The sequence below is a fragment of the Rhineura floridana genome, chromosome 7 (assembly GCF_030035675.1).
Source record: "Rhineura floridana isolate rRhiFlo1 chromosome 7, rRhiFlo1.hap2, whole genome shotgun sequence".
Taxonomy (NCBI): Eukaryota; Metazoa; Chordata; class Lepidosauria; order Squamata; family Rhineuridae; genus Rhineura; species Rhineura floridana.
In genome coordinates, this window is record NC_084486.1 from 134302477 (window position 1) to 134327546 (window position 25070).

Consider the following 25070-nt stretch of genomic DNA (forward strand, 5'->3'; position numbering starts at 1 on the left):
CGGTACACCAACAGTATTCCTAGTCTGTCTCCCTGGCCCAATACAAGGTGGAGACACTCTAGACCAGTCGCCACCTGGACAGGATGCTTAGTGAGAGGAAAAGTACTCCTATAGACCACAGCAACTCCCCCTCCCCGGCCCTCAGATCTACCACAGTGCTGAACCGCATACCCAGGTGGGCAAAGCTGGGAAAGAGCAACTCCTCCCTGATCACCCACCCAGGTCTCGGTTATACACGCCAGGTCGGCACCCTTGTCCAGAATTAAATCATGGATGAGGGAGGTTTTATTATATACCGACCTGGCATTCAAGAGCAGCACTTGGAGATCCGAGAGCTGGCTGATAGTACAACCGGCAATCCTGTGGGTAAGAGGAGAACCGGAACAAGGCACAGACACAACTTGTCTGGGACGAGTTCCCCTTACCTGGCCAGTTCTCCTCCTAACACCATACCTCCCATTACCCGTCACTATGTTAATTGGGGGCCCCGAAAGTCCCCCCACGAAGGATGTAATCCTTGCTCCCAGGCACATAGTAAAAATACACGAATACACATACACAAAACAATCATACAAAACATTCACACCACACTAATCCACACACACAATACACACAGAACGTTGTGTTGTATACCTTTCTCTCCCCCTCCAATCCTATTTTTAAAGCAATTAGGCAGGGTTTACTTAGGTATCACTGTTTTAATTATGTAGGAAACTAATACTTTTTTTAATGTTCTGCAATGATCAATTGGTTTTGACAATAAACTATTATATGGGGTGTATGTATTCTTACATATCCTCTGTGTGTGTGTGTGTGTGTGTGTGCGTGCACGTGTGTGTGCGTGTGTGCGTGTGTGTGTGTGTGTGTGTGTGTGTATGGCAATCTTTCCAACAATCCTGTGAGGTAGGGTTGCAGTCTGGAATCCAAGGCAGCTCACAATAAGAAATAAATCCCTTTAAAATCCAGTAACCACAAAAACAAGTATAAATAGTTGCAAAACAGCTTAAAGCGGCATGATTCTGAATTTTGGGTTGCGTGACTGAAGTTGCTTATCACTTGAGGTTGCAGTTCTGTCCCTGTTTGAGTAAGCCCCACTGAATACATTGGGACTTGCGTCTGAATAAATAAACGTAGGAATGCACTATCAATATCATTGCAGGTTCTGTAAATAATAAACATATTTGATAGTCATGCTTACACAAATATTTCTTCATGTTTCATATTTTTGGTTTTTGGTTAGGAATCCAGACTAGTTGTGGGATGCTTAGTTTTCTGCCTTACTCATAGGAATCTTGTTGTGGTTGGTATGGTATTGCATTTAAGAAGTCATCACTGTCTTTTGTTTTTGTTTTTCTATTTGCATTTCATTTACCCTTATCCTTACTCCCTTTCATCCACAGAAGCAACAACAGTGGTTCCATGAGCTCTGCTCAACCTTCTTAAACCCACTGATGAGGTACCTTTTTTTTTGTTTCTTGTCCAATAGTGGTAAATGAGAATTCACATACTGGGCAGCGTGGCTGCAATTGTTGTTCCCAAGCTGCTGCCTAAGAAGGTAAACCAAATCATGTGTGCTTTCTCTCTGTCAATTATATTCACTGGAATTGGGTTGGCTGATGAAGTGAGTTTATAGCAGCCCACTAGGGTTGCCAGGTCAGAAGCATCCCAAAACCTGAGATTTTAGGGGCGGGCTTGAGTGATGTTATGGGGGCAGGCCCGAGTGATGTCATGGGGCGGGCCCGAGTGATGTCATTAAGCATGATACATTAAGCATCAATCACAGTTGCTTGGAGCATACAATTAAAAAATTGGAAATTAAGCTAGAAATCTTAGCTAAAAGATGGAGCCTGGGTAGGGAACATTTAATCTAGCCTACTTGCTTTCGGCAAGAAGGGTTTAAGTGCCTTCAGGCCAGGGCAGTCACCAGAAGGCCACTGTAGGAAGAAAGGTGCCTAGTGTTGTGGAGATGTTAGATGGGAGCATTCAGGAGCAAAGATGGATGCCTCTGAAGGCTGCAATTCTAAACACATGTACTAAGCCCCATAGAACTCAACAGGACTTACTTCCAAGTAGATATAGTTTAGACTGTGCTGTTGGTAAAGCTTGACTAGGGATCTTCTGCAAAGACATCCATATCCAAGCAGGGTTGGCAACCCCCTGCCTGGAATGCCCTGCCCTTATCTTTTAATGTGGCTGCTCCAAACTTCTTTACAGATTTGACCCTTCACTTCAGAAAGAGACCTGAGAAATCAGTAAGAGTAAGAAGATTCTCTACCCTTTCTATCTACCCTGTGGGCTGCTATAAACTCACTTTGACAGCCAACCCAATTCCAGTGAGTAATAATTGACAGAGAGAAAACACACATGGTTTGGTCTACCTTCACAGGCAGCAGCTTGGAACAACTGCAGCTACACTTCCAAATATGTGAATTCTCTTTTACCACTATTGGGCAAGAAACAAACTGCCATGCAACCAACAAGGTGCATCATCAATAGGTTTTAGGGGGTTGAGCTGAGCACATACAACCACTGCTGTTGCTTCTATGGAGTGAGGTTAAAGGTAAATGAAATACAAACAGAAAGTGAAAAACAAAATACAGTGATGCTTTCCTAAATGCAATACCATACCAAACACAACAAGATTCCTATAAGTAAGTAACTTAGCATCCCACAACCAGTCAGGATTCATAACCGAAAACCAAAACTAAAAAAATCCTTGCAGTCAGTCAGTTAATGCAGAATGCTGTGGCATGATTGCTGACAGGAGTGAGATCCTATCAGCACATAATACCTCTGCTTTGAAATCTGCATTGGTTGCTTATTTGCTACCAGCCCAAGTTCAAGCTGTGCTTTCCATGTTATGGATGCCACATAGTACTTGTTCTGCTCTTGTAAGAAATCAGTCCTGTAAAGTGGCAGCATTTTGGATACTGTTCATAGGGTTTTCATGGTAAGAGGAGTTCAGAGGTGGTTTACCATTGCCTTCCTCTGACTTTGGACACATATCATGCTTCAGACACATAATGAGAAGACATGATTCACTAGAAAAGACATTACAGAAAAACAGAAGGGAGTAGAAAAAGAGGAAGACCAAACAAGAGATGGAATGATTCCATAAAGGAAGCCACAGACCTGAACTTACAAGATCTGAGCAGGGTGGTTCAGGACAGATGCTATTGGAGGTCACTGATTCATAGGGTCGCCTAAGTCAAAATTGACTTGAAGGCACATAACAACAACGATGAAGTGGCATCGCCTACACTTTGGAACATCTTGCCTATTGACATTAGGCAGATGCCTCTTTTCAGCACCTGCTAAAATCATTTTTGTTTAGGCAAGCCTATCCACACATGTAGAAGCTATTGTGTTTTTAAATCTGTTTTAACTCATTGTTGGTTTTATTAATTTGAATATTTTTCAATATATGTCTTTAACTGTTTTTGCCAATAAGTTTTAATTCTTTCTGTAAACCGCTTTGAGATTTTTTACAATAAAGTATATAACTGTTGTAAATAAAATACATAAATTTTAGAGTCACAGCTTTTAAAAATGTTTTTAAAGTTGTTTTGTTTTAATATATTTTAAAGTCTGTTTTTATTATTTTTAAAGTGTTTTTAGTGCTTTTATTTGCCACCCTGGGCTCCTACTGAGAGGAAGGGCGGGATATAAATCAAATAATAAATACAAAAATAAATAAACTTCATTCACCCAACCCAAAATTCAGAATCATGCCACTTTAAGCTGTTTTGCAACTGTTTATACTTGTTTTATGGTTATTGGTTTTTAAAGGGATTTATTTCTTATTGTGAGCTGCCTTGGTTTCCAATCGCCAACCCTACCTCACAGGGTTGTTGGAAAGACTCCATACACACACGCACACTTGAATACACCCCATATAATAGTTTATTTTCAAACTAGTTGGTCATTGCAGAACATTTTTTTTAAAAGCAGTATTAGTTTCCTACATAATAAAAATGTGATACCTAGGTAAACCCTGCCTAATTGCTTTAAACATAGGATTGGAGGGGGAGAGAAAGATTTACAACACAAACACAATTCTTTGTTATAACACTTTCATATTGCTAAGGTTTCCAAAGCACTGCCCTCTCCAACAGCCCAGGGTCTGACTCTTGAACACAAGAGAAAAAAAACATTAGTAAATTAACTTAAGTAAATTCTTACTTACTCAAACTGAAGATCTCAAAACCACCATTTTCTGACGTTGCACCGAAGTTTAGGCACTGCCTGGGTCAACAAATCACAACCCTGGCTTCACTTATTGGCTACAATCCTGAAAGGGCGGGGTTAGAGCCAGAGGTTGGAAAAGTTATTTTTTTTGAACTACAACTCCCATCAGCCCAATCCAGTGGCCATGCTGGCTGGGGCTGATGGGAGTTGTAGTTTAAAAAAAGTAACTTTTCAAAGCTCTGGAGCTAGGAGTTGCTATACAGATCAGTTAAACAATTTAAACAGTTGCAGGGGGTGGCTGACGTTTTGGTGTATATCTCGGGAACCAGACCACCTAGAAACTTACTTTTTATAAAAATTGAAGCTGAGAATCCGGAGATTATGGTGAGTTAGCCGGAGAGCCAGAGGGGACCCCCCAAAACTGGAGAATCCAGCCAAAACCCAGACACCTGGTAACCCTGCAGCCCACAGGGGAGATAAAAAGGGTAAAGAATCTTCTTACTTGACCTCTTTCTGAAGTGAAGGGTCAAATCTATAAAGAAATTTGGATGTTAAAAGGTTGAAGCAGGGCATTCCAGGAAGGGGGCTGCCAACCCTACTTGGATATGGATATCTTTGCTGAGGATCCCTAGTCAAGGTTTATCAAGAACACAAGCCAAACCATATCCACTGAGAAGTAAGTCCTATTAAGTTCTACGGGGCTTAGTCCCTTAGTAAGTGTGTTTAGTATTACAGCTCTTCGGGGGCATCCATCTCTATTCCTGAGTGCTCCCAGCTAACATTTCCACAACACTAGGCTCCTTTCTTCCTACAATGGCCTTCTGGTGACTGCCCTGGCCTGAGGACACTTGAACCCTTTTTGCCAGAAGCTAATTGGCTAGATTAAATGTTCCCTACCCAGGCTCTATCTTTTAGCTAAGATTTCTATCTTAATTTCCAATCAGATAAATGTTTTTGTATGAATTGTATGCGCCAAGCAACTGTGGTTGATGCTTAATGTATCATGCTTAATGATGTCACTTGGACTCGCCCCGTGATGTCACTTGGACCCACCCTGTGACATCACTGGGACCCGCCCCCAAAATCTCTGGGTTTGGGATGTTTCTGACCTGGCAACCCTAATCAAGGGTGTGGAGGTGCACAGCACAACAGCGCAATAGAATTACAGCAGTATCTGGATGCCACCCTAGAACATGAAACCTGTCTTCTGAGTCAGTTTCAGTTGGGTTTGTAGAAGGAGCTCCCTGGAATAGAGTGCAAGTGCACGGGAAAGATGAAAGCCTATAATGGAGACTTCACATCACCTAGCTGCCTTTCTTTTTATACTTAAGGGCCCATATTATATGTTGAGATTAATCCCACATACCTTTCACTGAAATAATGGCATATTCTTCTGCTGTTTACTCCTACCTCCATTTTCTGCTTCCTTTATTGTCTCCACTGTGTTAATATGGTGACTAGCCATGATGGCTATGTCCTACCTCCACAATTAGAGGCAGCATTGGGGATCACAAGTTGTAAGACTGCTGTTGGATTCAGGTCCTGCTTGCAGGCTTCCCATCGGCATCCAGTTGGTAACTGTGAGAACAGGATCTTTGGTCTGATCCAGGAGGGATCTTCTTATGTTCTTACATATGTGGAATCTGCAACCCTTCAGATGTTATTGGATTCCCACCAGACCCAGCCAGGAGGGCCAAAATGGTCAGGGATTCTGGGAGCTGTTATCCAACAACATCTGGATGGCCACGGGCTCCCCATTCCTGTCTTATGGAAACACAGAGGCATTTTTCTTCTTGTCTTCCCCCTCTGTTGTCTTTTTGTTAAAGGTTTGTAATCACCTGCCTTGGAAACAGGGCAGGATAGAAACCTAAGTAAATAAACTTCCAAGGGTAGCTTCTTGGCTATTGTGGTATATTTACACCTACATGTAAATGCGGTAGCAAGACTGCTCACTGGGGCAGAGTATCACCAACATGTCACCCCAATGCTGAAATAATTGCAGTGGCTACGTATTAGCTACCGGGATAAGTTCAGTTGATCACTGCGGTCTGCAAGTGAGGGCCTCCTGCAGATGCCATCTTATCAGGAGGACCGTTCCGCACAACATAGGAAGTGGACCTTTAGTGCAGTGGCACCTACCCTTTGGAATTCTCTCCCCTTAAATATTAGACAGGCACCATCTCTGTTAACTTTTCAGTGCCTACTGAAGACCTTCCTCTTTCAACAAGCCTTTTAAGTAGAGACCTTAGCCCAGCCTGCGTCTGTGCTGGAATTGCTTTTTAAGTTTTTAAAGCTTTTAAAAAAAATGTTTTTAAAGATGTTTTGTTTTAATATGTTTTTAAGGATGTTTTGTTATAATATGTTTTAAAGACTGTTTTTATGATGTTTTAGAGTGTTTTTAGTGCTTTTGTTTCCCGCCCTGGACTCCTACTGGGAGGAAGGGTGGGATAAAATCTAATAAATAAATAATAAATAAAACACATCTTTCTCCCACTTCTTATGCATGCCTTGGCATCTGAGTGGCATGACAAACATCAAACAAAGTACTAATTACTCTGAGCGTACTGTGAAATCATAAAGAGGCAGATGAAGCCTCTAAACATAAGGTGTCTCGTTCCTATTATCCATGCACCATTAATCATTTCTCTCTGTTTCATCTTGGATTTGAGAGACTCAGGATCAAATTCTTGCTCAGCTTCAAAGCTCACTGTCTGGTTTGGATGGAACTTCCAAAGACTGTCTATGTACATAAAAACCTACATGTCGTCCCACCTGAATGAGGAGGGCTGGAAGATGTAGGACCAATGCACTGAAAGGGCAGGCATGTACTTGTTCTCTTCCACATGAGATGTGCTGGACTGGGAAACAGGTATTTTTGATCCAGCAAAAGGCAGCTTCATGTGTTCAAGGGCAGAATACAAACATGATATAGGAAGAGGGAACCTATGGTCCTCCAAATGTTGTTAGAACTCCAACTCCCATCACCCCCAGCCAATGTGGTCAAAAAGGTCTGGGATGATGGGAGTTGCAGTCCAACAACATCTGGAGGACCATAGATTCTTCATCCCTGGCTTACATAGGTAAGATAGATTTTTTTATGCAACTCCCATGCTAGATCAAGATGCTTAATGGAGTTGGATGCAAAGTGAAATATCACAAGCCAGGTTGCTATATCTATCTTACAAAAGAAGAAATACTAATTTTATAGTTAAATAATAATAATTAGATTTTCACAGAACATTGTCTAAAATGTTAGTATTTCAATGGTAGAATACTCCAAGGTAGCGTGCCTTCTGAATATTTCATGGAGATTAATGTCCAGCCCATGAAGCGCAGTGTAACAAAAGCCATGCCAGTGAGGTCTCTCCAATGGCTTGGTTCATGTTTCATGCTCCTGTTAATGGCTGGTTACATGAATTAATCATTTATTACAGTCACAGACCAGAAGAAGCTAGATAACATTAGGCATCTACCAGGCAGCTACCAAGTGCTTACCCCATCATGTTCATGTATTGCAAAAGCCAGTGGTTTTTCTCCACTAAATGGTAGTAACAATGAACAGTGATGTAAGGTATTCTGACCCGTGGGCTTGAACATGTGCTATGCAATGTTGCAAATGCTACAGAAGAACTATGGAAGAAGTTCTCTGTTGACAATCAGAATATTTCTGTCAAAAAATACAGTTGGTGAACCAGCCTCACTTCCGAGGAGATTATATACATAGAAGAGAGTATGGCTCTTCTATGCCCCCATAGTCACCTTTTAGCCCAGAGGCATGGGAGGGAAATCACTGTACTTAATGAAGCATTTCCACCCACCCCTTTATTAGAAAGTGTAGTCAATCAGTCAGAGGGCATGTGTTCTCCCCACTGGAATATTTCGTTATGAGTCACACAGATATAACCATGGAATATAAATTTGTTAGGTAGAAGGGCAGCCAGAATGGTGCCCATTAGATGTTGTGGACTACAACTCCCATCAGTCACAGTTAGTATGGCTAGTGGTCAGGGATGATGTGAGTTATAGTCCAAAACATCTGGAGGGCACCACATCGTGTCTCCTAGGGTATGCAGTATGAGCAAAGCTTGCTTCTGAATGTGGGCAGGACTGAGCCAGAAGCTCCACCTACGCTGTCATGTGATGTAATCAACCAATGTCAGGAGCCGCAAAGATCTGCAGAGAACTGTTCTGTGTGGTGAGCCACTGAGCTGAATGTGGCAGCTTCTCAGTGAAGAACCTCCAGGCCCTGGACTGGCTCCACTCATTCAGACTGGCCATTGGATCCTCCTGGGAGGAAAGAGTGTAAGTGGGCTTCCTGTGCTGGTTGAGTCTTGCTTGGGCAACAAGGTTTTCTTGAGCTCTAGTGTGTTTCTGGGTCTTTGGTTGTTCTTCAGTCCTGAATTCTGGCTTGCTCCTGCTTCTTGATTTGTCCTCAGATTTGGACTTGCTCTTCAGTCCTGACTACTGGCTTGTCTCACAGCTCCTGGTTCACCTCATACTTCTGCCGACAGCCCAGCCCTGACAGTTGCTAAAGCAGGTGCAGCTTATGCCAGAGGTGGGTGAGCTAAGATAAAGAGCACACCCACTGTGAGCAGAAATCATGCCCATAGTTTTTCACGGAATTTTGTCACATGACACAGCATGGAGAAATCTACAGCAACAGCAGCCAGGTAGCTCTGCTGGACATCTAACCTACACATGGCTTATGCCCCTTCAATGATGAAATAGAGATGTTTCAAGTTGTGATCTGATGTTCAATTCAGCACCTAGTCAGTGTAACATCCCAGCAAATATCTAGTATAATGGCACCTCAGATTTCGCCTGGGCATTGTGGAATGGGAACTAAAAAGGGAATGTCAATGTTCTTAATCAGGTGACATGTTCTCCAGTGTGATTCAGTCACAAGGATTGCCTTCCAGGGGAAATAATAAAACTCCTCCAGCCCAAGTGTTTATCTAAGGTATAGGCACAATCTATGTGATGCTATTTGCTTAAATGTGGGGAACACCTATTTACATGACTAATCCAATGAGCACTCTTAGACAGTGTGAGATCAGAGGCAAAATTCGTACAGAGTCTGTTGCTTTACTTCTCCCTTCTGTTGGCAACTAGTTTTGTCACAAGTGTGTAATAATCTACCAGCAACTGTGTGCAATATAACATGCATTAAATACAGCAGATTTGAGAGGAGGGAGGGAGGGAGAGAGAATTGAAGCCACAAAGACTGCATTTAGTCACTGTCTTAAAACAGAAAGTAGGGAGAGAATGCACATTTAATTAGACTAGGCCCTATGAAGTGGGTATTAGAACAAATTAAACCAGAACTATCACTAGAAGCTAAAATGATGAAACTGAGGTTATCATACTTCGGACACATCACGAGAAGACGTGATTCAGTAGAAAAGACAATAATGCTGGGAAAAACAGAAGGGAGTAGAAAAAGAGGAAGGCCAAACAGGAGATGGGTTGATTCCATAAAGGAAGTCACAGACCTGAACTTACAAGATCTGAACAGAGTGGTTCATGACAGATGCTATCGGACGTCACCGATTCATAGGGTCGCCGTAAGTCGAAATAGACTTGAAGGCATATAACAACAACAAGTGTGTATTGGATTGCAGCCTTAGTCATGTCCATTAATTTCAGTGGATCTACTCAGAGCAGAATTAACAATGAATTCAACTAATATGAAAACAAACAGCAGCATTATTTTAATAAATACAGGTAAACCCACATGTTGCCATCTAAAACAATAAAGACAGGAACAAAGGTACAAAGCTTCCTATGTTCCTAGGTGTAACCTCCCTGTGAACAAATCAGAATGAATGCTCAATAAAGTCCAGACATAATGCAACCTCCCCACAAGCTTTGTGCAAGCAAATCAGGATAAATGTTCAATAAACAGGTCGTCTGGAGGTGCTCCCAACTATACTTGAGTGTTTTTCAAATGTGATATAAGAAGTAGGCTCCAGGGTCTAACAAGTAGGTACATGAAGGGCAAGGTCACATGTAGGCATGGGTGAGAAATTTGATTCAGTTTGCATTTCAAGCCAAATCTATCAAACTCTCACTTTCCAAAACAATATGAGAACCGAGACACAGCCATCCTTCAAAATTCGCACTTATTCGAATATTTCAATGCAGTTTGCCAACCAATGTTTACAAAAATGCATATGTTAGGGGAAAGTGTTCATAAAAATTAATATATGAGTGAAAATAACATACAAAAATGCATTATATGACAAGAAATTGTTTTTTCAAAAATGTGTACATTAGTCAAAACTGCCAACAAAAATGTGTTATCAGGAGAAATCTGCACTAAAATGTTGAAACATTTTCATGGGTTTTGTTTTTTTTTAAATTGCAAATTGCTGCAGAGATGTGGAGAACTGAATTTAAGATTAGCAGAATAAGAAGTGGAGAAAACTGAAATTGACAGATCTTTCCAAAAGCACATGCATTTTAAGGGTCATGAGATGGTGAAACATACAAAGCACTTCTTGTGCTTTTCTGTGCCTGTTTGAATAATTTAGCCAACTGTAGGAAGTAGCTAGTAGCACCTATAAGAGACAATCCCTCTTTGCATTAAGATGTGCAGAAGTTCTAACATTACCAGACCGCCACAGGAAAGCATCAAGGGGAAGCTACTCCCAGGCAACCTAAGAACAGATCCTAAATGTACTTGCAAGGCAAGAAGAGCAGGAAAGCAGGAAACACTTTCATGGTAGAATCAAGGGTGGTTCACTGCTCACATACAAGCAGGATCATTGTGTAACAATCTTCATGTGGGATTCACCCACCCTCTTAATTTGCTCAGAAACCTAAGCTTGCATCTATACATATCCAGCAACATATGCAACGTTTGTGCAAATTTGTGTCAATGGCCTATGCCTTGAGTCTTTTACATACCTAGCAATGCCCTGGCTAAAGGGAGGCAAGAAAACCTTTTAAATATCTAGCAACACTCTGGCTAAGTGTAAGCAAGAAATAAACTATACACTCACATAAAAATCGTGTGTTGCAGTCTAAAAGACTGGACAGGAAAAAATAAACCATTGCCTTTGCAAGAATGACCTAATGAGAGAATTGCTTTTCAGCATAAGAGCTGCTTTGCAGGATCTGGACAAGATCTGTCTAGAGACTTTCATTATATTCTCAGTGCAGGCGGAAGGATGCCCTTGAGTGCTCACAAACAGGGATGAAGATTTTGGTCTTCTCCTGCTGTTGGTCCCCAGCACCTGGAATTCAGAAGTATGAGAGCCAGTGTGGCGTAGTGGTTAAGGTGCTGGACTACGACCTGGGAGACCACGGTTCGAATCCCCACACAGCCATGAAGCTCACTGGGTGACCTTGTGCCAGTCACTGCCTCTCAGCCTCATGAAAACCCTATTCATAGGGTCGCCATAACTCGGAATCGACTTGAAGGCAGTAGATTTACATTTTACTGCCTCTGAATATGGAGGATCCATTTCTAACTATTTCTAACATTTAGGCTATTAGTGACAATGTTTATGTAGCCAAAATGGCACCGCCCGTTCACAAGAGGGAGGTGCTGATGCCAAGGTCTGCAGAAGTACCAAGACCTTTTGGGGGGGAACCTTCTTAAGATGGGGAAACCAACAAAATGAGGTTCAATGGGATCTGAGCATTCTCAGTGGCCTGGGAACGATGACTGACTGTTGTGGGGAAATGGAGTGATGGTAATCATGAACAGGGAGCCCAGGCCTCTACGCTGTTGCAATTTTGTTGCATGGCCCACATGTCATGGCTAAAGGTCATTCACAGGACCATCCGCTGTGAAATTGTCTTAATCCTTTTAAAGTGGTCATCATAACTACCAGTGATGGTGAAATTCCAAAATATAAGCAGCGTCCTCACATTGAGCCACACACAATCAGCCTGACTAGCCTACTATCTGATTTACAGTATTATTATTATTATTATTCCTTTATTTTTTAAATTGCTTTTTAAAAATGTGTTTTTAAATTTGTATATTTGTTTTTAATGTTTTTAATTGTTGTAAACCACCCAGAGAGCTTCGGCTATGGGGCAGTATATAAATGCAATAAATAAATAAATTTATATCCCACCTTTTCCTCAGAACTGGGACTCAAAGCTGAGAGCTTTCCAAGACCTGAGACTTTTTTCCCAGAGGTAACAGGGAATAAACCTCAGATGTTCTATATGCAAAGCACAGGCTCTGACCGAGAGCTACATCCTCTTCTACAATAAGCAAGACAACAGTTGAAGTAGATCAACCTCAAGAAAAACCAGAGCACTGACAATACCTTGGGAGTTCAGCTACAGCTTGCACAACATCTCACAATGGCTCAATGCACACATAATGCTAAGCTAAACCATGGCATCGCACAAACAAAGCAAACATGCAGGTTCAGACAGATTACAGCGGCTTTGCTCCTCCTCCATTCCTGCTGCCGCCATGCTGCTGTGAGCTAAGCCACAGCTTATCTCCCCACAGCCAAACCATGAGCAGTATGCCAAGAACAAAACTTGGCTTCAACTTATGGTTTGTAAGGAGAAAGACAAATCACAAGTTCAGATTTGGATGTATGCTATGCTAAACCATCACATAGCCTACAGCAGCATGGTGGCAGCAAGGCCAGGGGAGGAACAAAGCAGCAGTGATCTTCTCTTTGGGAACCTGCAGGATTGCTCATTTGTGCTAAACCGTGGTTTGGCTCAGTGTTAAATGCAAATAGGATCAGTGTGTTTCTCTGTCCAAAGATAAATCAAGCACCATGAAGCTATTAAGACAGACCCATTTGTACAACCTCTCCTGCAGCAGTGCAAGGTAAGCTGGAAGATGTATGACAATTCCACATCATTCCTTCTCTTTCTAATGTTCAGGCATGAAGTGCTGATGATTACGCAGTCAAAACAGCATCACCCACACCCAAGAGGGAGGCATCAGCAGGGTCAGTGGCATCCGGAGGTTTGCAGAAGTACACAAAATCTTGGGGGGGAGGGGAAGCCCTGGGGAGACACCCAAAATAGCCCAAAGAGGATTGAGTGAGCTCAGTGGCCACAGAATACTGACTGACTGCTGGAGTGGGGGAAACGGGGGGGGGGAAGGAATGGAATATTGTGAAGGAGGGTATGGCTGGCTGAATGGAATAGCAAACAAGAGTGCTCCACTGTACAACATTCTGTTGCTCATCCCATACATTATTTCAAAAACAAAAACAAAAACATATTAGGAATCTGTTGGATTTGTTTTAAGTTTTATTTTCCCTCTTGGTACTACTTTTACCTTGAAGTGCAAGATAACCGCTAGGCATGATCCAGGTATATTACGTACTCCTAAAAGCCCCAAACTACACATTTACTCAGATGTAGGTTACAGTGATAGATCCTCCATGGCGCAGAGTGGTAAGCAGCGGTAACGCAGCGCCGGAGTTCGATTCCAACGGAATGAGGAAGTCGAATCTCCGGTAAAAGGGGTCGAGGTCCACTCAGACTTCCATCCATCCATGGTCGGTAAAATGAGTACCCGGCATACGCTGGGGGGGTAAAGAAAGGCCAGGGATGGAACTGGCAATCCCACCCCATATATACGGTCTGCCTAGTAAACATCACAAGACGTCACCCTAAGAGTCGGAAACGACTCGCACTACAAGTGAGGGGACACCTTTACCTTTTTAAAGTTACAGTGAGTTCAATGGAGAGAAGAAGGAGACACACTTACTTCAGGGTAAGTCCAACTGACCACAGTGGAACTTTGTCTCTGAGTAAACACATAACCTGTCATGAGCCTATTAGTCCCATTAATTTTGACAGGAAAAAAATTAATTAAATAATTTTGATAGGAAAAAATTAAGTGTGAGAGCCAGTGTGGTAAAGTGGTTAGAGTGTTGGACTACGACCTGGGAGACCAGGGTTCGAATCCCCACACAGCCATTTATTTATTCATTTTATTTATTTAATTACATTTCTAGACCGCCCTATAGCAAAAAGCTCTCAGGGCGGTGTACAACAAATAAAAGCTCACTGGGTGACATTGGCCCAGTCGCTGCCTCTCAGCCTCAGAGGACGGCAATGGTAAACCACCTCTGATTACCACTTACCATGAAAACCCTATTCATAGGGTCACCATGGGTCGGGATCGACTTGAAGGAAGTCCATTTCCATTTTTTAGCTCTCTAACTGAAATCAATGGAAATGACAATGTCTTAACCTTTTGCTCAATTGAACTTCTGCTTTCTTAAACAGAGAGTTTCAAGAGTGGCATTTAGGGCCAAATAAGATGTGACCTTAACGTCAATCTACTGATGCTGAGGGATGCTACCTTCCTGATGCACACAGCGAGGAGGGGGGCATTTGAGAGAAGGGCTGCGGCTCAGTGGTAGAGCATCTGCTTTGCACGCAGAAGGTCTCAGGTTCAACCCATGGCATCTCCAGGTAGGCATGCCTGAAACCCTGGGAAGCCACTGCCAGTCAGTGTAGATAATACTGAGCTAGATGGACCAACGGCCTGACTCAGCATAAGGCAGCTTCCTGGGTGTTCCTATTTTATTTCTTTTTTTAAAGTGCACATTAACTTTATCCATGCAATTAATGCCATGACTAGCTTGGCCTTTTATATGATACAGCAAGGGACAGTGGTAAAGAGTTGTGGTGGCATAGTTTGGGAGCATAGCACATACTTTACACATAGAAGGTTCCATGTTCAGCCCCTGCCATTTCCTGTTGAAATGGCCAGGTTGCAGGTACGGGAGAAGACTGTCTGCCTCAGAACTGCAACCAGACTGAGTACAATAGAGAATACTGGGCTGGATTAACAGAAAACTCTGATCTGGTGTAAAACAACTTCCCAAGAAGGGCCCTAGCACAGTAGGAGAGCATCTGCTTTGCACGCAGAAGGTCCCTGGTTCATAATCCCAGGCATGTCCAGACAGGGCTCGGAATGTCCCCAGCCTGAAACCTTGCAGAGTCGCTGCCAGTCAGTGCAGACAGTATTGAGCAAAATGAACCAAGGGTCTGACTCAGTGTAAGGCAGATTCCAATATTCTCCATTCTGTGGAATGGCAACTCTCCAAAATAAAGGGGTATCTGGAACATCCTGTGATTGTGATTTTTTTTTTTTTCTGGATTAAAGGAGACGTCTGAAGGATGCTCTTTCAAAATGACAGGCCATCTTTCACAGGGACCTAGGAAGTTGCCTTATAGTGAGTCAGACTATTGGTCCATTTACCTCAGTATTATCTACACTGACTAGCAGCAGCAGTCCAGAGCTTTAGGGAGGAGTCTTTCCCAACCCTACTTAAAGATGCTGAGGATTGAACCCGGGACCTTCTGCTTGCAAAACAGATGCTGAAGCAAGACTCCTCCTTGAGCCACCGGAGAGTCCAAGTTCACTGCATAAGTCAATGAGGTGCCAGAAACGCCATTAATCTTCCAAGTTAAACTCCTCTAGAGTAAATTGTTCCTCAGCTGCATTCACAAGATGCGCACAAAGGCTGCATTTCTGAAGCATCAGTCACTGAACTTTAGATGATTAATATGCACAAAAACTACTACTGCAAGAAGAAAATACTTCCTGCTCGGTAAGACAAGCGCACGAACAAAACAAGTGCCTACTCCTAGAGAGCCCCGGTCCTAAATAGGAAGCGGGAAAAAGAATTTAAAAGCATGCCAAAGGGTGGCAGCGGCTCAGATCTGAAAGGAAGAGAACCTGCGCATATAAAGTTCTACCTCTGACACGGGAAGGTAAAGAAGAGAGTGGTCGTCCCGAATGGGCGTCTGCACTACCCGCGCGAACGAGCCCTTCGACGGCACACGCAGAGGAGAAGGAAGGTTGTAAAAACGAGAAAGTTTCCAGAAAAGTTGCAAAACGGTGGCGCAGCAGGAACTGTTGCAGCTGCCGCTCTCCAGAAAAACTCCGGATGGCGTGAACAACGGCACAAGCCCGCATTGCTTCACACACGTGTTCATTCATGCACTTCCCAGGTGCGGGGCGGGGAATGCACGTCTTACCTGCGGCGGGCGCAAAGCGGGGCGCTGCTGGAGCCCACCACGGAGCGAGGCGACAGCGGCGACGGCCTAGGAAGGGAGTCCTCCTACCGGCGGGTGGAGAGGGCGGCCAGGCGGGGTGAGGGCGGGGTCAGCGCTGTCCGCGCTGGTGCGGGCGGACTCGCCGAAGGAGACGGGTGGGGACTATAGTGCAATGGCTCGCCTGTGCATAGGAACATAGGAAGGGGCCTTACACCAGCGAAGGGCGAGAAAGTCGATTCAGTTGGCACGTCAAGCGGAATCTGTCGAACCAGCGCTTTCCGAAACACAGCCGTCCTTGGAAATTCGCCTTTATTCGAATTTTGCAGCCAAACCGTGTTTACAAAAATGCATATGTTAGGGGAAAGAGTACATAAAAAGGAATATATGAGTGAAAATAGGGTACAAAAATGCATTGTATGACAAGAAATTGCCACAAAGATGTGTACATTAGTCAAAACTATCTACAAAAATGTGTTTATTAGGACAAAATCGCATTAAAATGCTGGAGAATTTTCACGAGGATTTTTTTTTAATTGCAAATTGCTGCCGAAATGTACAGAGCTGAATTTCTCCACATTTAAGATGGGAAAAATGACAGAGAGAAACTGACAGCTCTTTCCATCCCTACCTTATACTGAGTAAGACCATTGGTGCATCTAGCTCAGTATTGTCTACACTGACTGGCACCAGCTCTCTAGGGTTTCAGGCACAATTCTCTCTCAGCCTTATCTGGAGAATGCCAGGGATTGAACCTGGGACCTTCTGCATGCAAGGCAGATGCGCTGCCTGTGAGCTGCAGCTAGACGATGCTTTGACTTTGACTTTATCTGGGGCTTAGAAAGGGGACGGGCTGTCGCTCAGGTAGAGCCTCTGCTTTGCACATAGAAGGTCCAAGGTTCAATCCTCATCATCTCCTAATAGAGGGCTGGGAAATCTTGGAGAGGCGCTGCCAGTCAGTGTCGACAACACTGAGTTAGATGGATCAGTGGTCCGACTCAGAATAAGGCAGCTTTATGTTCCTGTAACGTAACAAGAAGGCTCTGGGTAGGTCACACTCTTTGCTCACTCTCTTGTATCTGGCTCTCCTTTGTAAATCTCCCTTTTCTGCAAAGGTCCCAGGTGCGTTGAGAGAATGCAGAGCTCTCACAGCAATTCTAGAGAGGAAAGGACTCAGGGAACAACAATCCTTTGTCTGTTTACTTGGTGTTGTTTTTTTAAAAGTCGAAACAAGTTGCCTTCCCCCAAGGGACAACAGACAATGCACAATGATTGTTGAGCCTTAGCCCTCTGTCGACAAGAACTAGGCAAGCACAGACACAAACAAGAGAAGCTGGCTCTTGTACATGCTTATTCAGAACATCCCACTTTCTCAAAGGGAGCATGTGGAGCAGGAAATGTCATTAGTCCTGCCTGCCCCAACCTGGCGCCCTCCCCAGGCCTTTGGGACTACAATTCCCATCAGCCCCAGCCAGCATGGCCAAACATCAGGGATGATAGAAGTTGTAGTCCAAACCATCTGGAGGGCATGTGGCGGGGGGGAGCATAAGATGTTTCACCTGTCCATTTGGTGCTATTAATTATCACATCTTGGCTGCATACACACTTGCCCATTTATAGTGCGAAAAGGTAGGTTTACTCAATAAGGAAACTTTCATGCTGCTCTTCAACTTACTGCTTTCAATCTCTAGATTGATTGTAGATCCTGCCACCCAGACAAGGAGTTTGGTTCCTTGATGCATCTTTAAAAACCCTCCCCTTGTGATCTTGGTATATGCCCACTCAGAACTTAATTGGGAAGGTATGGATACACACACATTGCTGGGACAGCCTACATCGGTTTTTGAATGGACACACTGTGGGGTAATGCAGAATCAATCTGCAATTTTGTCAAGAAGTGATCTTCGGGGCAAAAAACATATGAAATAGGTTTAGACAGTCTCCATCGATTCTGGAATAAAATGCCATGTGTATGCAGCCCTACACATAATGAGAAGACCTGATTCGCTAGAAAAGACAATAATGTTGGGAAAAACAAGGGAATAGAAAAAGAAGAAGGCCAAACAAGAGATGGATTGATTCCATAAAGGAAGCCACAGACCTGAACTTACAAAATCTGAACAGGGTGGTTCACAACAGATGCTATTGGAGGTTGCTGATTCATAGGGTCACCATAAGTTGTAATCGACTTGAAGGCACATAACAACAACAAAATGACAGCAAGCATGGCCCCCACCAGCCCCTTCTTTCTCACAACAACCCTGTAAAGTAGGCAAGACTGATGGTCTAGGCTTTAAAGCTAAGCAGGGACTTGAAACCAGATCTCCCTAACGTCCATCACTCTAGCTGCTACTGTACCACATGGGCTGGGTGCTTTCCTGTGTCATGGGAGGTTCAGGGCAACACTACAGCGTTTGCTTTTCTTTAGATGACAAGGAGCACTAGAAATCTACAGTGACTTTATGACCTAGTTATTTACAAATAAAAGTCAAGTAGACCCTATTGGAAACACTCCCATATGAGCAAAAGTGACAGCATTTGCGACCTTTTAGCTTAGGAAAAGTAAGTCAAGGGAAACATGACAGCTGTATACGATTATGCATAGTGTGGAGAAAGTGGATAAGCCTCTCTTATACTACTAGAACCCAGGGTCAACCAGTTAAGCCAAACAGCTATAGTGAAAAAGTGACCATTACTACATTCATATCCCTCCTTTTCTTCAAGCAGCTCAAAGTGGTGTACACTTTCCTGCATTTTATCCTCACAGCAACCCTGTGAGGTAGTTTAGGCTGAGAGACAGTGACTGGCCCAGGGTCACCCAGTGAGCTTTGTGGCTGAGTGGAGATTTGAACCCCGATCTCTCCCAGGCCCTAGTCCAACATTCTAACCACTACACCACACTGGCTTTCATGTCTCTTATGTTCATACAGGTGAACAGTACATAGCCATCAAGGGACATGGGCTGGGGTTATGATTCCACTTTCCCCTCATGCATTTAGTGGAAGTGTCAACCCATTACTTCATCTAACCCAGGACCATGCATATTAATTGACAACAGGGGCTCAAGGCGCTCACACAAGCAGGTATTTGCCATTCCTGAGGTTATGTTGTCATGGATTAAACTTGAAACTACACTTGCAAGGAACTGATCTTTCAGTGTGGCAGCACTTACACTCTGGAACTCCCTGCCAATTGATATCAGGCAGGCACCTTTGTTATATTGCTAAAAAAAAAAAAATTAGGCAGCCTACTCAAATATATAAAGCTGATATGCATTTTAATATGTAATTTTCTTCTTTGATAATGTATATTTTTAAGTACAGATTTTATTCATATTTTGAATTGTTTTTAGGTCAATTTGTTTTTCACATCTGGCTTTTATAGATAATTTTTAATGTGAATTTTATGTTTTATGTAAACTGCTTAGATGTTTCAATAAGCTGAATACAAATTTTATTAAGTAAAATAAATAAATAAAACAAGCTTTGTTAATGTCTATATTACCTGTTCTTTGAGCATTCATCCTGATCTGTTTGCACAAGTTTGTGGGGAGGTTAGATGACACTGGCTGTTTACTGAGCTTTTGTTTTGAATTTTTTTGCTGCAAGGTTATATAACGGTGCGTCAAGCAAGTGTTATCCCACATTTTGCAGTGCATTTTAACATCACTTTCCCTATCATTAAAAGTTCAATTTTAGGAGTGGGAGGGAAGCGAGTTTGTTGCTCAAGGGTGTCAAATTCAATTTTAATTGCACAATCTAAATTTGCTGGTATGTGATTGAATCCATGCAAAACATCTACTCTAAGCTGTAGCCACTAGCACCATGCATGCCCCACAACATTTCGTATATCTTCTTCAGGAGTTGACAGATGGTGTCATTCATCTGCAATATTCCTGGAAGAGTCACAGCGCATCTTCCTAATCACAGTGGATAGTCATAATAAGTGTTCCATCCTGCAGGTGTGTCTGTTGGAACCACAGATGTCATAGAAGAGCGAAGTGCCAGAGTGCAGGCCTGTGAAAACGTACGTGAGCAACTCAACTGGTTTTGCACAAATCCAAGCTGGGACCTCACGAATAGCAGCAATTAGCAAGAAGCATCACTGAGGTATCCCCCGGGGCAGTTTAAGGATGTTTAACTGTATTTTTATTGCTGCTTTTATTTCTTATGTTGTGTTTTACAGCATTACAATTTGCATTCCATAGAATTCAAATTGTAATGCAATAACATACAATATAAGAAATTAAAGAAGCAATAAAATACAATGAAAAATAAACATGAATATTTAATGTGGACATGCTGCAGGCCCACCTGAATGAAGCTCACAGGCCACCTTTTGGGAATTGAATGGTTTTAATTGTTTTGAATGTGTTTATTTTATTTTAAATTGTATTTTATGTTTGCCACCCTGGGATCCTTTCGGAGGAAGGGTGGGATACAAATTAAATAAATACGTATATTAAATCAGGGATGGGGAACCTGTGGTCCTCCAGAAGTTGCAGAACTGCAAGCAGGGGTGTAGTTGTCCAGGGTCTCAGGGGGTCTTGGGCCCCTTACATTTTTGGGAGCAGGGTCCCAGCAGGGTCCCTATGTCTCCAGCATCCTATCAGCCAATCAGCATGAAAGGGGAGTGTGTTAGCCACTGAGAAGAGTCTTCTAACATGCTTCCTTGTTGTTTCCTACTGATTGGAGCCAATCAGAGTGAAAGGAGGTGAGCCAGCGCCTGAGAATGCTCTTTTCAGTAGCTAACACTCTCCTCTTTCATGCTTATTGTGTCCTAGGGATGTCTCTTATTGTGGGAGAAGGTATTAACAAGGATCTCATTCTCAATCCAGCAGCAAAAAGACAGGGTGTGGCTGTGACTATCATGAAGGGACCCTGCGCTTCTGAATTTGTCACTACACTACTGACTACAAGTCCCATCGTCCCTGACCATTGGCCATGCTTGTTGGGGCTGATGGCAGTTGGTGTCCAGCAACATCTGGAAGGTCATAGGTTCCCTATCCCTGATGTTACTGTTGTAGGCAGTATGCCTTTGAGTACCAGTTTCTGGGAATCACAGGTGGGGAGAGTGCTGTTGCACTCAGGTCCAGGGTTTCAGACAGGGAATCTCTCCCAGCCTTACCTGGAGATGCTGGGGATTGAACCAGGAAACTCCTGTATGGAAGGCAGGTGGTCTACCACTGGGCTACAGCCCTTTCCCAGGCACAAGTCAAGAGACAAGAGTGCAACAGGGCATTGGCTCTGGATTTTGGACCCCACTCTTGCTCCTACCCCACTCACCACTCCTGCATGCTTAATGTTTCCTGAATGCCACCGAAGCCAAGAGAAAACTGAAATGGGATTGTGCTGAAAGGGCTCACTGCTCAGATACTGCATAGCAGGGCTGGGAAAGCTGTGGCCCTCCAGACATTCCTGGACTAAAACTCCCATCATCTCTCACATGTTGGCCATGCTGGCTGGGGCCAAGGGGAGCTGGAATCCAACAACATCTGGAGGACACCAGCTTCCCCAGACCTGCCGTGCAGGGTTGTGTCCTGCCAGCAAATTCCCCATCCCCAAGCAAGAGTTCAGCACTTGGCTCTCTTCCATCTGTCTTTCCCACTTGCCTCTAAATGGCAGGAATTCAGTGGGGAGGATGCATTAAGGATTGCATCTGGACTATGACTGAGCTGGGTGGTCCTGCCAGATGCCCATAGGCACCTATCTTTGATGTGTAGAGAAGACGCTGCAGTGAATCTTTTTAAGATACAGGCGTGAGCTCCTGGGTTTGACACCTAGCAAAATTGCACCCACCTAGATATGGTGCAGAAAAGCCTTCCTGCAAAACACACACACACACACACACACACACACACACACATGCACACATTTTGGTTGACTCATGCCCACAAATGCATCTAAGACTGAAGCTTAAATGACTGTCAGGTGGGGGGGCAATCCAAGATCAGCACTAAAAAAAAGCAGACGTCTGTGCCTACAACTCTTTTTCAACCTGTGTGGGTGATACTGTTGTAAGGCTGGGGAATGGATAGGTGAGGATTAACAGAGATGGAGGCTGCCTTTAGAGCCCCAGTTTAAGAGTTGCCATTTCTCTTGCACCTTCCTTTTGTTAGAGAGAGTGGCTGGTTTAGCTCAATGGCCTAGTGTTCTGAATGGCTAGGAGACCTCTGAACAGCTCTCTCCACCCACACACCCCAGCAATGGATGATGTGACTGATTCTGGGAGTCTCTTTTGTAAGAAGAAAACAACAGACCACCAGCCACTCATGGGATATTCAAGCCAGGAGTCAGGAACCTCCAAGACTCTCTATGTCTCAGTTCGCTCCCTAGTCCACACCCTCCACTGGCCCAGTACTCACTTCCCTGGCAGGAATGTGTCCTTGAACTGAGATAATGCTTGTCGCTTAACATAAGAACATAAGAAGAGCCTGCTGGATCAGGCCAGTGGCCCATCTAGTCCAGCATCCTGTTCTCACAGTGGCCAACCAGGTGCCTGGGGAAAGCCCGCAAGCAGGACCTGAGTGCAAGAACGCTTGCCTGGAAGGAGGATGGAGAGGCATGGATGTGTGCGTGGAAACCTCAGACTTTTGCATGGCTGGAAAGTAGCCCTCTGCACAAAAGTAAGAGTCACATCCATTGCTCTGCCCACTTTTGCCTCTGGCTCCACCCACCACTGGCATGTGGACCCAAAAAGATGCCCATAAGAGTGCGGCCCTTGAACTGAAACATTGTAAGCTATTCCTCCATCTATGCTCAACCTGTATATTTGTAAATGAACACAAATATTACAAAATGCCAATAAGCCTCCACTGACACCAAGCTTCAGTAAGCACAATACCCCTGGAACATTTTGCCGCTGTGTAAGACGTGGGATGAGTATTGTGAGGCAGGAGATCAGGACAGCAAAGAGATGCAGCTTCCTGAAATGGATTCTTCAGAGTGGAGCAGAGAAACTGAAGACACAGAGGGAAGTGGCGTGCATTTGCTTTCGTTGTTGCATAATTAAAGTGGTTGAACAGACTGAAGGATTACATCCCTGGTCTTTTTAGTGGACTGCAGTGGCAGATTAGGGAACCAGAGGCTGCAGACCCTGCTTCTAACATCTGAGCTTTCTCATCTGGGTCCTATGGGACATGCGGTGAAATAACAGTAACCTCCAGTCTGTCCTTCCCAGCTTGTGACCGGCCAGCCCAAATGCAGCCTGCCAACCATGTATTGCTGCTTGGCGGGCCTTTGACAATCGCTCTACTTTAGCAGTCCCAGGCAATAAGCAGCACAAATGGGAGGTTTATTGAGCCCCCGGTTTCCTTGGGTGAGCTTGGGTTTCCTATCACTTTTCCTAAAGTTTCCCTCCAGATAGCAAATGCTGTTGAATGTGCATTTTAAGTTGTAGCTACTCTCCAGGGCCCCAGACAAAAGACTTTCCACTGCTGATCCTTCTAACCGCAGATCCCAGGGATTGAACCGGGGGCTTTTTGCATGCAAAGCATGTGCTGTAGAGCTGAGCTATGTCCCGGTCCAAGGATGAAACAATATGACTGGTATGAGTTTCAGAGCAAGGAACTGAGACTAGGCCATGCTTGCATAACTTGCCACCAATCCAAAAACATCCCAAACTCCACTGGCCATAAGAACCTAAGAGGTGCCCTGATGGACCACACCAAATGGCCCTCTAGTCTAGCATCCTATTGCCTACATGTTACTGGGCCAGGTTCAAGGTTCTTTTATTAAATTACAAGGCCCTTAACAACTTGGGTCCAGGATACCTTAACGACCGCCTGATCTCTTATATCCCAGCCTGATCACACTGAGATATTGGGGGGGGTGTCTCTGTTGGTGGTCCCCCATGATTCTGGGGCACAGAAGCTGTGCATTCAGTATTGTTTGCCCAATCCTGCAGAACTCTCTTCCAACTGAGATTTGACATGATAGAAGTGTATAAAATTATGCATGGCATTGAGAAAGTGGATAGAGAAAAGTTCTTCTCCCTCTATCATAATACTAGAACTCATGGACATTCAAAGAAGCTGAATGTTGGAAGATTCAGGACAGACAAAAGGAAGTACTTCTTTACTCAGCGCATAGTTAAACTATGGAATTTGCTCCCACAAGATGCAGTAATGGCCACCAGCTTGGATGGCTTTAAAAGAAGATTAGACAAATTCATGGAGAACAGGGCTATCAATGGCTACTAGCCGTAATGGCTGTGCTGTGCCACCGTAGTCAGAGGCAGCATGCTTCTGAAAACCAGTTGCCGGAAGCCTCAGGAGGGGAGAGTGTTCTTGCACTCGGGTGCTGCTTGCGGGCTTCCCCCAGGCACGTGGTTGGCCACTGTGAGAACAGGATGCTGGACTAGATGGGCCACTGGCCTGATCCAGCAGGCTCTTCTTATGCTCTTATGTTCTTATGACAGGCCCTCTCTCTGCTGAACTTCAGGCACTTGCCAAAGACTTTCCAATTTCAGCAGGCATTTTAAGGTAGCTTTCTGTTTTTATGATGGATTTTAATTGTTCTTCTTTTGCATGGGTTTTCTTTTTTAACATCTATGCACACCGCTTAGAAATGCTGAATATCGAGCTGCAAATAAATGAATAAATAAATATTGCTTTTCACAGTGACCAACCAGATGCCTCTGGGAGGCCCACATCCTATGAATGCAACAAAATTCTCCTGTTATTCTCTCTCCTGCCCCCCCCATGCCTTCAGCAACTGGTATTTAGATGAATACTGCCTCTAAAACCTAAATGTCAGTGTTTAGCTCTGCCCAGGCACAAAACCTATCACCTCAGAGGATGAGCTCGGGTAGTGGAACTTTCCAAGCAGATCCCAAGCACCTATGCTGCCAGTGATCCTGAAGAATTGTTGGAT

At 43.9% G+C, this 25070-nt stretch overlaps 1 protein-coding gene across 2 annotated transcripts in view; it reads right to left on the reverse strand.

Moving 5' to 3' along the window:
* Window positions 1-16268, reverse strand: part of PLD1 (phospholipase D1) — a 201921-nt gene extending 185653 nt beyond the window's left edge. Inside the window, exon 1 of one of the 2 annotated variants that reach the window (XM_061637320.1) lies at window positions 16183-16268. The gene's annotated coding sequence lies outside the window, so the exon portion shown is untranslated. The remainder of the gene's footprint in view (window positions 1-16182) is intronic. The other variant, XM_061637319.1, reaches the window with a different exon arrangement.
* Between the last annotated feature and the right edge of the window lie 8802 nt (window positions 16269-25070).